We start from the raw sequence: 13,041 nt of genomic DNA on the forward strand, positions 1-13,041 counted from the left end.
TTTTAAAGGGACAGTTTACTGTCCAACACAGCCTCACCAACAAGCAGTGCATATTAAAGTACTTTGTGATCTCCTTAGCTGCACTGGCATCTTTTCCCCGGTCATGTTTTTGCACCACTTTTGGCGCATGCACTTAGAGGTCTCGGCCCCTTAGAACTGGTGCTGGTGGTGAGTATTATCGCATGTGGACAATGACAAGCAGGAGATGTCTTCAGCCAAACGCATCTCCTGCAAGCCAGGGAGATGGAGAACAAGTTAAAAAGATGGCAAATGGGTAAGGGTGAGAAAAAAATGATAATTTAAAGGGTACGCTTGGCTATCACAAGTGAATATGATGGATGGCTTGTCCCTTTGTTTGTATGTGCAATGAAATGATTACCGACAGAGTCTAATACACCAAACACGAAGGCCCCAAAAAGAGAGGCTGAGTTTTAGGGCCATTGGTCCCGATGGCTACCTCATGACATCAGAAAATGTGGGAGATCACACCAAGAGGAGAGATACTAGTCACAGCCACATTGAACGGTCTGCCAAAGATTAGGAGGCTTTAGTCAGCAAAACAGAAGCGCTTCAGAAAAACATCATAGAGAATTGAATTGTAACATTGAAATGTAAAGTACTACAAGAACAATTCTTTCCATCAGAGATAAAAAGTAATTAGATGCTACCTGTTCCCTGTGGTGTGTATGTGTGTGTGTGTGTGTGTGTGTGTGTATATATATGTATGTATATATGTATGTGTACGTATATACATATATATCACACATCAGTATGATTATGCTGCAATTGGACTTTTTAACATTGTATTACCCTGTTTAACTGTAACTATACCCTCAAATATGTAAAATAATTATGTAATATAGTTTATTAAAGGATATATACATGCAATTCCTATGTCTTTTGTGAGAAATTGCCTGCTTTATCACTTGAAACCCACGCAAGAAAATATATTAAGCCTGCTATCATTGCCACATAGCTGCATAACTTTCATAGAGATGAAAAGGAAGGTTTCCAGACGCACCTTTAACGCACGCGAGTATGTCTCACCATAATGTAAAGGGGGATGAAAGTCCCTTCTGCCGTGCATTGTAGCTGCTTCTTCTACAGGGCAGTCTCTGTATTGAAATCGTTCTGTGGAGTATTTTTTAAAAACAAAAATACCTTGCGCATTACCAGTGAAAACAATCGTGCCTTTTCTCAGGATCCTTCTGATTTCAGATTTCTGGTATAAGAAAATGTATAAAAAGCATTGAGGACAGGAAGTGAGTGTAGCTGTTTTTGGATGCATGTTTTTCGCCTTCACTCAACCCCAGCGTTGGAGGGAGCACTGCTGCTACGGTTCGTACTGCGGTTTCCTCCTTTTATTTAAGAGGGTTCCTGTGAACAATTTCATACTAAACATGCGGAGGGTAAGCTAAGATCATCTCTTTTCGAAAGCATTGAGGTATTTATAAGGGATGTTGCCCTTGGCCCCACCGAGAGCAACCCACATCACTTTGCTGGGTCAAATTATGAGCTCTCTCCTTGCATTTATCTTGCGGAGAGCCTTCTCTTTGGTAATCTGGCATGGAGGGAAAATGGCTGCAGACTGCTATTTGTCGGATTTGACACTCGTCAGATTTGACATCCAAGACCACAGAATGGTGAACAACAAACATTGTCAAGCAGCCCCCACGGCCTACTGATATACCACTGATACAGTATATTTGTTTTAATAGATTGTTTCATGTGGGTTATTATGGAAATCAGTTTTAAACACATCCTCTAGATGGCCCTATTTGGCTTCTGAAGCAAATGTTTTTCTGTACAGTAATAGTGAGTTTGCAGAAGTCACTTTTAGAGATCCCTTTGCAGACATGACTGAAAAAAATGTATTCTTTCATTCTTGTTTCAGTGTTTTAAAAAAAATGTAATAACTTTCTGAAGAAACAATATAAACTGCGGTGTAAGGACATTTACTTTACCCAGACGGGAAACATTTCTTTGTAAACAAGAAAGAGCATTTCTGAGACACAAGGAGTATTTTTTTTAGCACATAAGGTTTATGTGTCATTCCCACTTGCATTGCGCCACAGATTGGCACGTGCATGGGGGTCTTGCTAGACCCCTTTCAGAGCTTCTCTGAGCCAAGGCTGGAGCTGGCCAGTGATGAGTACACGACGGGGAGAATGTCATGGGGGATTCTGCAGCATCAGGACCGTGTGACAATTTAAAGACGACTATCAGTTATTATATGTAATAAATATGCATATTAGACTTGTGCATTTGTCTCATACAAACTTTATTTTTAACAGAAAACAGACAGTTTTGTGCATTTGTTTCCTGTTATTTTTAACAGAAAATTGCCTGTTTTGTTCATTTGTATGAATCAACGATAACGAGGGCGATCTGACAAAGCTGACATAAACGAAATAGAAAAGTGCTGAAAATTTGTCATGATTCAGGGACCTCTCCTTTTGGGAAAACCCTCCGAATGGCCGGGAAGCGAAACTCGTTGCCCAAAAACGATAATGGCGAAAAAACAAAAGTGATTTTGCTCCATGTGCACGTGTCTAATGCATATCATGGCTAGAATGTCAATTTAAATGTCTGCAGCTAAGACATTTCCTGCCCAACCCTTGTGCTAGAAATCGTTTAAGTGAAAAAAGTTCCCTTTAACGATATACTTTGCCAACTTCTGCTTTGTACCAAAGCGTATTTTTATAGGCGACAATGCCTCTGTTTAACTGTTTGTCTGCTGTAAGTGATCTGAAAAATAGTGTCTTGCAGGCCCCTTTAACTCATGACGTGGAACTTGGCCTGGGGAGAACATTGGTCTCCCTGCTCCAAGAGTTAAAGGTCTGTACGAGCGATTCTATTGGTCCCCGGCAGGAGCTTCTCTGCCATTGGTTGATGACCAATAGAGTTGCACAGACTTTTAAAATCCTGGCGCTGCAACTTGGCCAGGGGAAACACAATTGGTTGATGCCAGAGGAGGCCCCTGTGACAATAGAGTCACGTGCAAACGGCACTTTAACTCCTGATGGCCTGTCTCCCCGCTCCAAGAGTTAAAGGCCTTTAACTCCTGACGGCGAACCTACAGATTTACAGATCTACGCAGCATGGCAGAGGTTACCGGGAGAGGAAATCCGTGGGTTCACCGTCAGGAGTTAAAGGGCCATAAGAAAGACTTTATTGATTGCCGGCAGGGCAATGGAGTCGCTCGCACGGCCTTTTAACTCCTGACGGAGAACCTACAGACTCCCGCTTCCGTTAACCCCTGCGTAGATAAGGTAGGCTAGATGGGGAAGGGACCAGGAAGATTAGTAAATGAAGAGGAACATGAAGATTCTTTGTGTGTCTTCGTCTTTGTATACGTTTTTCCACCACCATGTTCGTATATTCGATATTCGGGCTGAACAACGAAAACGCATCCGTGTTCATTTTCATGTTCGCCCAAATATGAACGCACAAGTCTAATTGTGACCATTGGGGTGAAATATTTTTCATTGGGGTGACTGCTTTTCAGCTGAGTGAATAAACTGCCTTCTGCTACAGCCAAATATTTCAAATTGTGACTCATGAGTCCAGAGCACCAGCTGCCATTCTTCTACATCCCAGTTCTTGTTTCCATGTCAAGGGTATAGCTTTTTGGGTATACCAGGGTCCCCCCAATGCTGAGCTGATGGCACTGCTTTCATCTGTATCCTTTGCTGACCCCTGTGTTCATGGTCTCCAACATTGTCTGTTTTTGTGCTGCTTCAAAAGAGTTTGGGCAGAACATCTGGAAACCCCTGTCTGCCTTGAAATTTCTGCCTTGGAAAGACCTTGCTGATGCAGTATAAACTACCTTGTGTCTTGTTGCTGTGCTCCGTCTTACCATGGTGTATGACTTTTGACGTGAAACTGTCTTCAGCAACATTCCTCACCAAGTTGTATTTCTCTTACACAACTGTTTCTGTTTGAACTAATGATTATGTCTTAACCTACATATAAGCACCTGTTTCTTATATTTGTTTAATCATACACCTAAGCGTATGCCTACAAAATCCCTGACTTTGTGCAAGTATAACTAGACAAATTGATGTTGTTTTGAAGGCAAAGGGGGGTCCCAACAAATTTTAATTTACATAGATTATTCTTCTATTTACTCACTTTTCATTTTGTTAAATAATAAAAAAAATAAACTATTAACATGTCTACTTTTTAACGCATTCTTAATTTTTCACACTTACCGAAAACCTTTGCACATTACTGTACGTTGTGGGTGGGGGAAACATGCACAATGTGTTTGATCACAACAGGCATAGTATAACAGCATGGGCAGGATAACCATTAAGTTATAACTACTCTCTTGATCTGTCATGTTTACTGACCACATAAAACTTCATTTTACAACAAAACTGTTAACTTAACAGAAAATGTAACAAAAGGGGTCTCTGTCTGCACCCTTATTGATATTCACAGAACTAGCACATAACCACAATTCTTTCCATCTGCTCACACACTTTGGAATGGGGTAAATTGCCCAAGGTAGGAGAGAAACTCAGTAAAGAGTGTTTTATATCCAAATACAGTAGTACTTTTAGATCACCATTGGGTAAGAATCTGTAAAATGACCAATTCTAAGAACTCTGTGGGAATTCTAGGAAAATCAGAAAAAGCTGAAGACACTCACTGGTGGAAAAAAAATTCAAACCATGTGCTGGTGAGTTGGCCCAACACGCACTTGCTTGCTAGTTCTAAAATGATCAAGGGGGTAGAGAGTTTGTCGTGGGATGTCATTTCCAAAATCTGGTATACATGCTGATTTTCTAGAAATACATAAGTGGTAAACTAGAATTAGTCCTACTAAAATGGTGTTTTGTGGCGTTTTTCTTTGGTATCACACACTGAATGGGTTACATGGGGAAGCTTTACTAAAATCTCCATACATGTTTTTTGGGTGCCCAAGTATAATGAGAATTGCAGATCATGACAACAGAATGACTGATGTTTGCTAATCCATATCCCTGTTGCATCTACAACTAAATAGAACAAAAGTAACTGGAACTGTATACCACATCAGTTTAGCATGCCAGAGTTGGCCTAAAGTGGCCTTAGTTTTCCTTACAGAGACCACATTTAGGTTGTATCTTTGCCGACAGCACACTAGGTGGCATTTTTCTGCTCCAAAATATGCAAAAAACGGAACACGAGCTCTCTTTAGAGTAAAAAAACCGTAAGCTTTATTTTTCTTCAAGCATAAAATAGTAAAGCTACTAACAAGCACATGAGTTATGGAGGCTCAGATGTGCCAACTGTCTATTTCTGCTTTGCCATTGTCTATATGTCAAGGAATTAAGGTTCAAGCAGCAAGAACCCAGGTTACAAACGTGTATGTGTTGATTACCAAACTAAGACAAAATGATTTTGCTTCCAAACCAAATACGTGTGGTAAGAAAGAGGGCAAACTTTATATGCATCACCCATTTCACCCGTAACAGGGAGCTCCTCACAAAAATAGGGGAAGGGACTTTCCTTCCAAGCTTCTGCATGGTTTTTTTCTCTCTCTCTCCATTCAGGTTGCTGCGGGCCTTTCTGCGCAGGAAGGGTTAGCCAGTGGCAGAATTCCAATGTGACCGATCCTATTTACATTTTGCAAGTCAGTAAGCAGCAGAGGGAGAGTAATAAATGGCCTGACAGATTTAGCAGCTGAGTGTGTCAGAGATTTATGGCTGTTTGCTGAGAATGAAAGAGCTGTCAGTCTGGCTTTACATGTAAAAGTTGGGCTGCTCCTTTTCACTTAGCAGAGACAGTAATCCCTTAAATATAAGCGCTTCTGATTTTAACCCTTATGCTTTAGGAACATTTAGCTGATTGGCAGTGAAAGGCATTGTATACATGACATCTAGATGGCTTTTTGCTTGTTGCAGGTTTTCCCTTGGGAATTTAACCCAGCCGGATTGTGGTACAAATAGCCCAGAACATGTTTGCCTTACTTATAACTAAAAGGCATTACAGGAAATGAGACAGAACCCAACTATGGCATTTAACAGATGCCTTGTAGCATCCTTCCTATCATTATCTATGGGCATGTCAGGGCTTGGATATGACCATACCCATGGGTAGGAATCAGGGGTGGGTGGTGAGTTGATCTTTAAGAGTAAGGAAGGAGATTAAGCCGGAGAGGCAGGGCACAGGGCAGGTACTGCCAGACAGACACATCGAGATTGCACAGAACCAATTTTCCCTCAATATTAGAAAAAACAACAAGAATTGACCACCCAGAGGAAGAAAGGAGATAGAGGAGCCACAGCAGTAGTAAGGCAGGCACTGGCAAATAGGCACATGCAGCCCCATTGTGGCTTTCCCCAATATGAAAAAAAATGGAAGAATAGATCGCCTCAGCATAACTGCTGCACTGTGGTGTGTACATAGGTGTGGGTTCATAGCAGAATTGGTGAGCTGTCCTAACACCTTACCCTGGCTAACTTGCTTATGACACAACATTCAGCGCACCCATCTCCCACACTCTCAAAATACTACTATGGCGCTATACATAACGTGAGGTAGTAATGTGTTTTTTTTGTTTGTTTTTCCGTTAGCGTATTAGTAATGGTGGTGGTGATGGTGCATATGGGGAAACCAGTGGCATAGCTGCAATACTGCTGCTTCTATAGAGTGAAAGGAACAACACATCTAACAGAGAAATTACTGGAAGATGTGTCGCTTGACTCTTCCTCCTTTCTCCTCGAAATTCAGGTCATCGCCGTTGACATTGCCAATGACCGTATACTTTTTGAGTTCAGGGCTCTGCGGGCAAGTCAAGTTCTTCCACACCACAACCAAAGGTCTTTATGGACCTTGCTTTGCGCACTGGGGCACAGTCATGCTGGAATAGAAAAGGTCCTTCCACAAACTCTTCCCACAAAGTTGAAAGCATAGGGTTGTCCAAAATGTCTTGGTATCCGCGCGGTGCCTTTTTTTGCATTTGGGATGACGACCACAGAGGGGGATGGCTGGAGGTGCCGTTGAACTTCCCCTTTATTATACTGTAAATGATAAAGCGCTAAGTACATAAATCAGGGCTAAATAATATATATATATATATATATATATATATATATATATATATATATATACCGTATTTGCTCGATTATAAGACGAGGTTTTTTCCAGAGCAAATGCTCTGAAAAATACCCCTCGTCTTATAATCAGGGTCGTCTTATAATCAGACCTCAAATAGGTCTGATTATGAGACTAAGATCCAGATCCCCCGCAGCGATGCAGAGGACCTGGATCCTCCTGTGTTAACCCCCCCCAACTTACCGGTGCTTCTGAGTCCCCGGTGCTTAGTCTGGGCTGCGTGTAGAGCTCTACGCGATACAATTGCGTAGAGCTCTACACGCTTCCCGGACTAAGCACTGGGGACCCGGATGCAGGGGACCTGGATCCTCCTGTGTTAACCCCCGACCCAACTTACCGGTGCATCTGAGTACCCGGTGCTTAGTCCGGGCTGCGTGTAGAGCTCTACGCGATATAATCGCGTAGAGCTCTACACGATACAATCGCGTAGAGCTCTACACGCTGCCCGGACTAAGCACTGGGAACTCAGAAGCACCGGTAAGTTGGAGGGGGGGGCATAACACAGGAGGATGCAGGGGACCTGCATCCTCCTGTGTTATGCCCCCCCCTCCAACTTACCGGTGCTTCTGAGTCCCCGGTGCTTAGTCCGGGCAGCGTGTAGAGCTCTACGCGATTTGCGTGGAGCTCTACATGCTGCCCGGACTAAGCACCTGGGGCTCAGATGCAGGGGACCTGGACCCTCCTGTGTTATGCGCCCCCCCCCAAACTCAGAAGCACCGGTAAGTTTGGAGGAGGGAGGGGGAGTGTTAAATGGGGGGTGTAAGGCATTTCTGGAGGCAGAGTGCTCTGTGAAATGCCTTTTAACCCCTTTAATGCCACTCTGCCTCCTGAAATGCCTTAAACCTCCCTATATGCCACTCTTCCCCATAATATGCCTTTTAACCCTCTAAGTGCCAGAGTGGCATATAGGGTTAAAAGGCATATCATGGGGCACAGTGGCATATAGGGTTAAAAGGCATATTATGGGGCACTGTGGCATTTAGAGGGTTAAAAGGCATATCATGGGGCACAGTGGCATATAGGGGGTATAAGGCACTTCTGGGGCAGATGTGCATAACTGGGGGGCAGGTTGGAAAATAGAAGGAAATAAAACCAAAATATTTTTCTCAAGCATAGCTTTTATTAAAAAAAGTGTTTAAATGAATTAACATTTACTGGTAAAACTTTTTTCCTATAGGGTCGTCTTATATTCAGGCTTTTTCTTTTTTTCCTAAATTAATATTAAGGTTTGGGGGGTCGTCTTATAATCAGGGTCGTCTTATAATCGAGCAAATACGATATATATATATATATATATATATATATATATATACTTTCATAAAAACATCCTTTGCACCAGGATTTCTTCCCAAAGCATTTTGTGTAGCTTGGGCAGAGGAGGGAAGATTATATTTCTGTGTACTGTGCTTGTCTTGTGAAACCTCAGAAAATACAGGAGTTGTTTTCTCATTGGTTAGTAAAACTCTTATTGGAACAATCTTTCAGATAAACATTTCTGTTTTCAGAGAGGATTTATTAGTGGAGTAAAATGTAAGCTTCTCTCCAACTTTCCATCCACAAGTTAAAGAGCCAGTGTGAGCGGCAAGGGCAAGACTTACTTTGTAAGCCTTCTGATGTAAATTAACTATTGATGGATAATAAATATGATATTACATGTTTAAAAGTTCTGATGCTCGTCTGTGTGTCACGTGACAATAAAGTGTGTCTAGTAGTAACAAGAAAACTATTATAAATAAGGCAAAATTATTATTTTTTAAAAAAAAGATTTGAGTGTTCAGCAGTACTAGGAATGATCCTAATGTTGTTCGTTTTACAAGCATGTTAAATTTAACAGCCCTTTAAATAAAATCATAGTAGATATATAGAGAAGTTTTAGTTAACTTATCATCTGTAAGGAGTTGGCTTTCAATATTATTATTATTACTAATAATAAACTTCAGTGAAACATGAGTGTACTCCCTGCAGTATATTACAGAATGTAAAATATATGTCAAAGTCCTGACCTTGGTATTCTAACATGTCACACTCTTCTGCAAAATAACCTGTATACACGCATGTGTACTATAGCATGTGTACTATAGCTATACGCATGTGTACTATAGCATGTGTACTATAGCTATACGCATGTGTACTATAGCATGTGTACTATAGCTATACGCATGTGTACTATAGCTGAGACATTATGATGTTTAAGTGGGGCCCTCTAGATTTAAAGATGGTCCTGCATATTGCTGAAAATCCTGCTGTTGGCCAGGATGGGTTTGAAAAGGCTACTTGCATTAGGACTGGACCTAAAAACATTTCCAGAAAACGGTGCTTCTGTCTTCCAAGGAATGTTGGGACACCCTCAAGTAATTCTAAATTTTCCAGTAAACCTAGAAGTGATAGTATTTTTAACTGATGTTTTTCATTTCCAAGTTAACCACACCAATAAAACCCAACCTAATATTTCCATTTGTGTCAGTAGAAAATAGGTATTTCTTACAAGTCTGTGGCTGCCGGTTGCTACTATTCTTCTGAATCAGCTGCAAAATTGGAGCGTAAGTACAGGGTAGGGTGCAGTAAAAATGCCATATGGATGATCTATTGTTAATTGGCTGCAAGGACAAGGGGCTTTGTTTCCATGAAATCCACATTTAGACAGATAACTAGCTGACAAAATGGTATACTTACACTACTTGAGTACATAGAGCTGGTTTATGCTAGATGCTAGAGCTCAACATAGCAGAAATTGTATTGCAGTAAATTGTCAGCATTATAGTTAAATGTGACACAGGAATATAATCTAGTGGAAAATGTTCTTTTTTTCTTTTTGTTTTATTAAAACTGCCAATGAGACCCCCACAGAAGGGGACATAGCTTCTATTTTATAGTATTTTTATTATTATTTTTAATGTAATGTGCCGTATTTGTGCATTGAGTTTCCATTAAAATTATTATAAATAGATTAAAATCTGCAATGATATAGGCAGGTAAACCTATGTGGCATAGACAGTGGCATAGAGTGCCACTGGGTGTAATGGTGGCAAAGGTCGGGGGTGCGGGCATATGGGCAGTGAACAAGTGCATCTAATTGAGTGGGCTGCAGCCGGGTACATTATGGAAAAACGTTCCTTTGGAGCACTGCTGGAATTTTTATCAAAGACATCATGTCACACAAACCCTTCCATTAACTTCTTAATTTTGACCCATGCCTTTCTGACCAACCTTTTAAAAACATTATCGGACAGTGGAGGAACAAAAAAAATGTCTACAGCTGCCTCTAGCCCTACAAAAGTAAATGTAATTTTGTTTTTAGCCGTTTGTCTTACAGATCTCTGAATTAAGATCAGGGCATTACTGCCCATTTAAGTTTTCTTAGGATGTGAAAAAAATGTGCAGTATGGTATTCCCTTTAACCTCACCATTAGAGGGCAGGTAAAAAAGAAAAGGTAAGGGTCAACTGTCCCCTCTTCGGCCCTGTTTTGGTGATTTTGGGCCATGGCCAGAAGCCTTTTACTTGCAGTTCCATAAATAGCTACCAGCTGTCTAGAATGATATGGGCTTTTAGAAACATTTTCACTCTGATTGTATTCTTTCTGTGCTCCTTGTATGCCATTAAAGTCCCCAAGGAGGTGACTTTAATGGCCAAGACCATATGCAAGTAATTACAATGTCAAATAGAGCATATAGGCTGTATAGGCTCAGAAGACCTAACACTACCCTCAGTTCAACATATTTCTAGATAGCGAGTACAATAAAGAGAGCAGTGTTTGATATTACATTTTTGAAGTCTGTAACAGAACAATATTATAGTCATATGACTTTACCCCTGGATTGAACTACACAAACAGCTTTGTTTTCCTGGAAACATTGTAGGTTTATTCATAATTTCAAGAAGTGTAGTGACAAGGACACAGAAATGCTGACATTTGTTTTGGAATACAGCTTTTTAGAAGATAGAACGGTGACCAGACTTAAAGTGACTATATATATATATATGTATATATATTTGTATAGGTGCAAGCCATTTGGCTGTAGGGGAGACTTTCAGCATTAAAAATTATCCTGTACACAATTCTCCTGCTACAGAATAAGGTCTGTGATTATTACCCAAAAGATATCTGTACTTATAAGAATAGATAAGGGGCATTAACTATTTACTAAAAAAACAGACACGCCAAAACATCCTATTGCCAGCCAGATCAAATATACATATAAAAAGCAAGGAACTTTATTCTTTACTAAACATTAAAAGAGTTTCCCACTCAAAAGGTGGATGCATACATGCTTTTAAAGTGCAGTATTAAGAAGGTAGATCATAATTAAACTGGCATATCTTACAGGAAAAAGCCTTAACCCTTAAATGCTGCTCAGTTACAAAAAAACACATGATCTGCTAAGTGTTGCTCAGAGATGTGCAAACGGCCTTTGCTCATTCGGAATGTTTTATATAACTGCTGCATTGCGATTATTCCAGACACAAGTTTTTCTGTTTGATACAGTGGCAAATAATGCTTCTTATTCTATATCACTTCTGTTCTAATTGACACGTATACCAGGCGAAGGATCAGAAGGATCAGTTGTACAGGGAACTGATGCACGTCAGGAGTGTTTAAAAACAGTTCAGCTACTGTGTAAATTGTCCATCACTTGTGAACAGATTGTAAGTTCCGTACCAGTGTGTCTTATGTTTGGGGTAACACTATCCTATAAAGAGATTAAGCAGCTGCTTAGAGCCCCAGCATAGGAAAAGAATTCCGGAGCAGAAGTGTGAACCTTCTCACCCATCGGCAGCACGAAACATGTAAAGTGTTTTTTGTTTCCCCCCTCTTGAGATTAAATGGTGCAAATTATTTCTGGCTGCAGCACCAAATGATTTCTACTGCTGCTAGACTTTCCGGCTAGGATGAGATCTGCTCACGTTTGTGGTCTGGATTTCTTTTCCTCTACATGCGCTGGCAAGAGTGGTTGGAGCCGCGCCATCTACTCCAGCGTGACCCCCTTATTATTGCTTTGACCCCCTTTTGGTATAAGGCAGATGATGTGGGGAGACAGAGTCCTCTTATATCACTATACTATATCTTGTTGAACCTAAGTATATCCCTTTGTTTATGTATAATTATCAATTGCACTTAAGGTGGGGCCCCCAAAATCTTTTCGCTTAGGGCTCTTAAGAAACAAGAGCCACCCTGCTTATGTTTTTTTTTTCCTTGTTATTGACAATGTATTCTCTTCTCATTGTAATAGCGCTACAGAATCTGTTGGCGCTCTATACACAAAGTGTAATAATAGCACTACAAAATAAAAACATCCCTGCTATACAACCATTGCAATGACTACAGTTCGGGCAAGACATTACATTGATACGCTTACATTGATTTAATTGTATCAGAGAAAACCATCACAAACCCCGCTGGGCTGAACTTGCCAGAGACAGGTCTACAGCATGTAGAAATTATAGATGCCCTGACATAAATTTCTTATACTTCTTTTATGGAGAACACCCAGCTACCAAGTATGGAAAGATAATGTCCTGAACATGCTCTACTTCTTTAAACCCATCATTTCTGAAACACGCAAGAGGATTAATAAACAGGACTGTGGCATTATATGTCAACTATATAATATATACCAAGAGAAGTTCACAGCAACCCTTTTCTGAAGCATTATTATTATTGTCTCTTTGGAAATATGCATATAAAAGTCCTGCGCAGACTAGGGTGAGTAGTCTTTAACAGAGGAAGCTTCTTAATAGTGAATCACAGAGAAGAGCAGTTATTTTAAAGTAGCTCTGCAGCGTGTGCGTTTTCCATATACATCCTCTGTAAAAAGGGGATCTGTTCACCCTATGGTACATAAAACTGCATTATAATGAGCTTGTTTCCACATTAAATATCAGATTGCATATTCTGTCGCCAAAGGAGAGATTTTCCTAAGATTTTCTTTAACACT

This window comes from Spea bombifrons, chromosome 1 (genome assembly GCF_027358695.1).
Source record: "Spea bombifrons isolate aSpeBom1 chromosome 1, aSpeBom1.2.pri, whole genome shotgun sequence".
In the NCBI taxonomy this organism is placed as follows: domain Eukaryota; kingdom Metazoa; phylum Chordata; class Amphibia; order Anura; family Pelobatidae; genus Spea; species Spea bombifrons.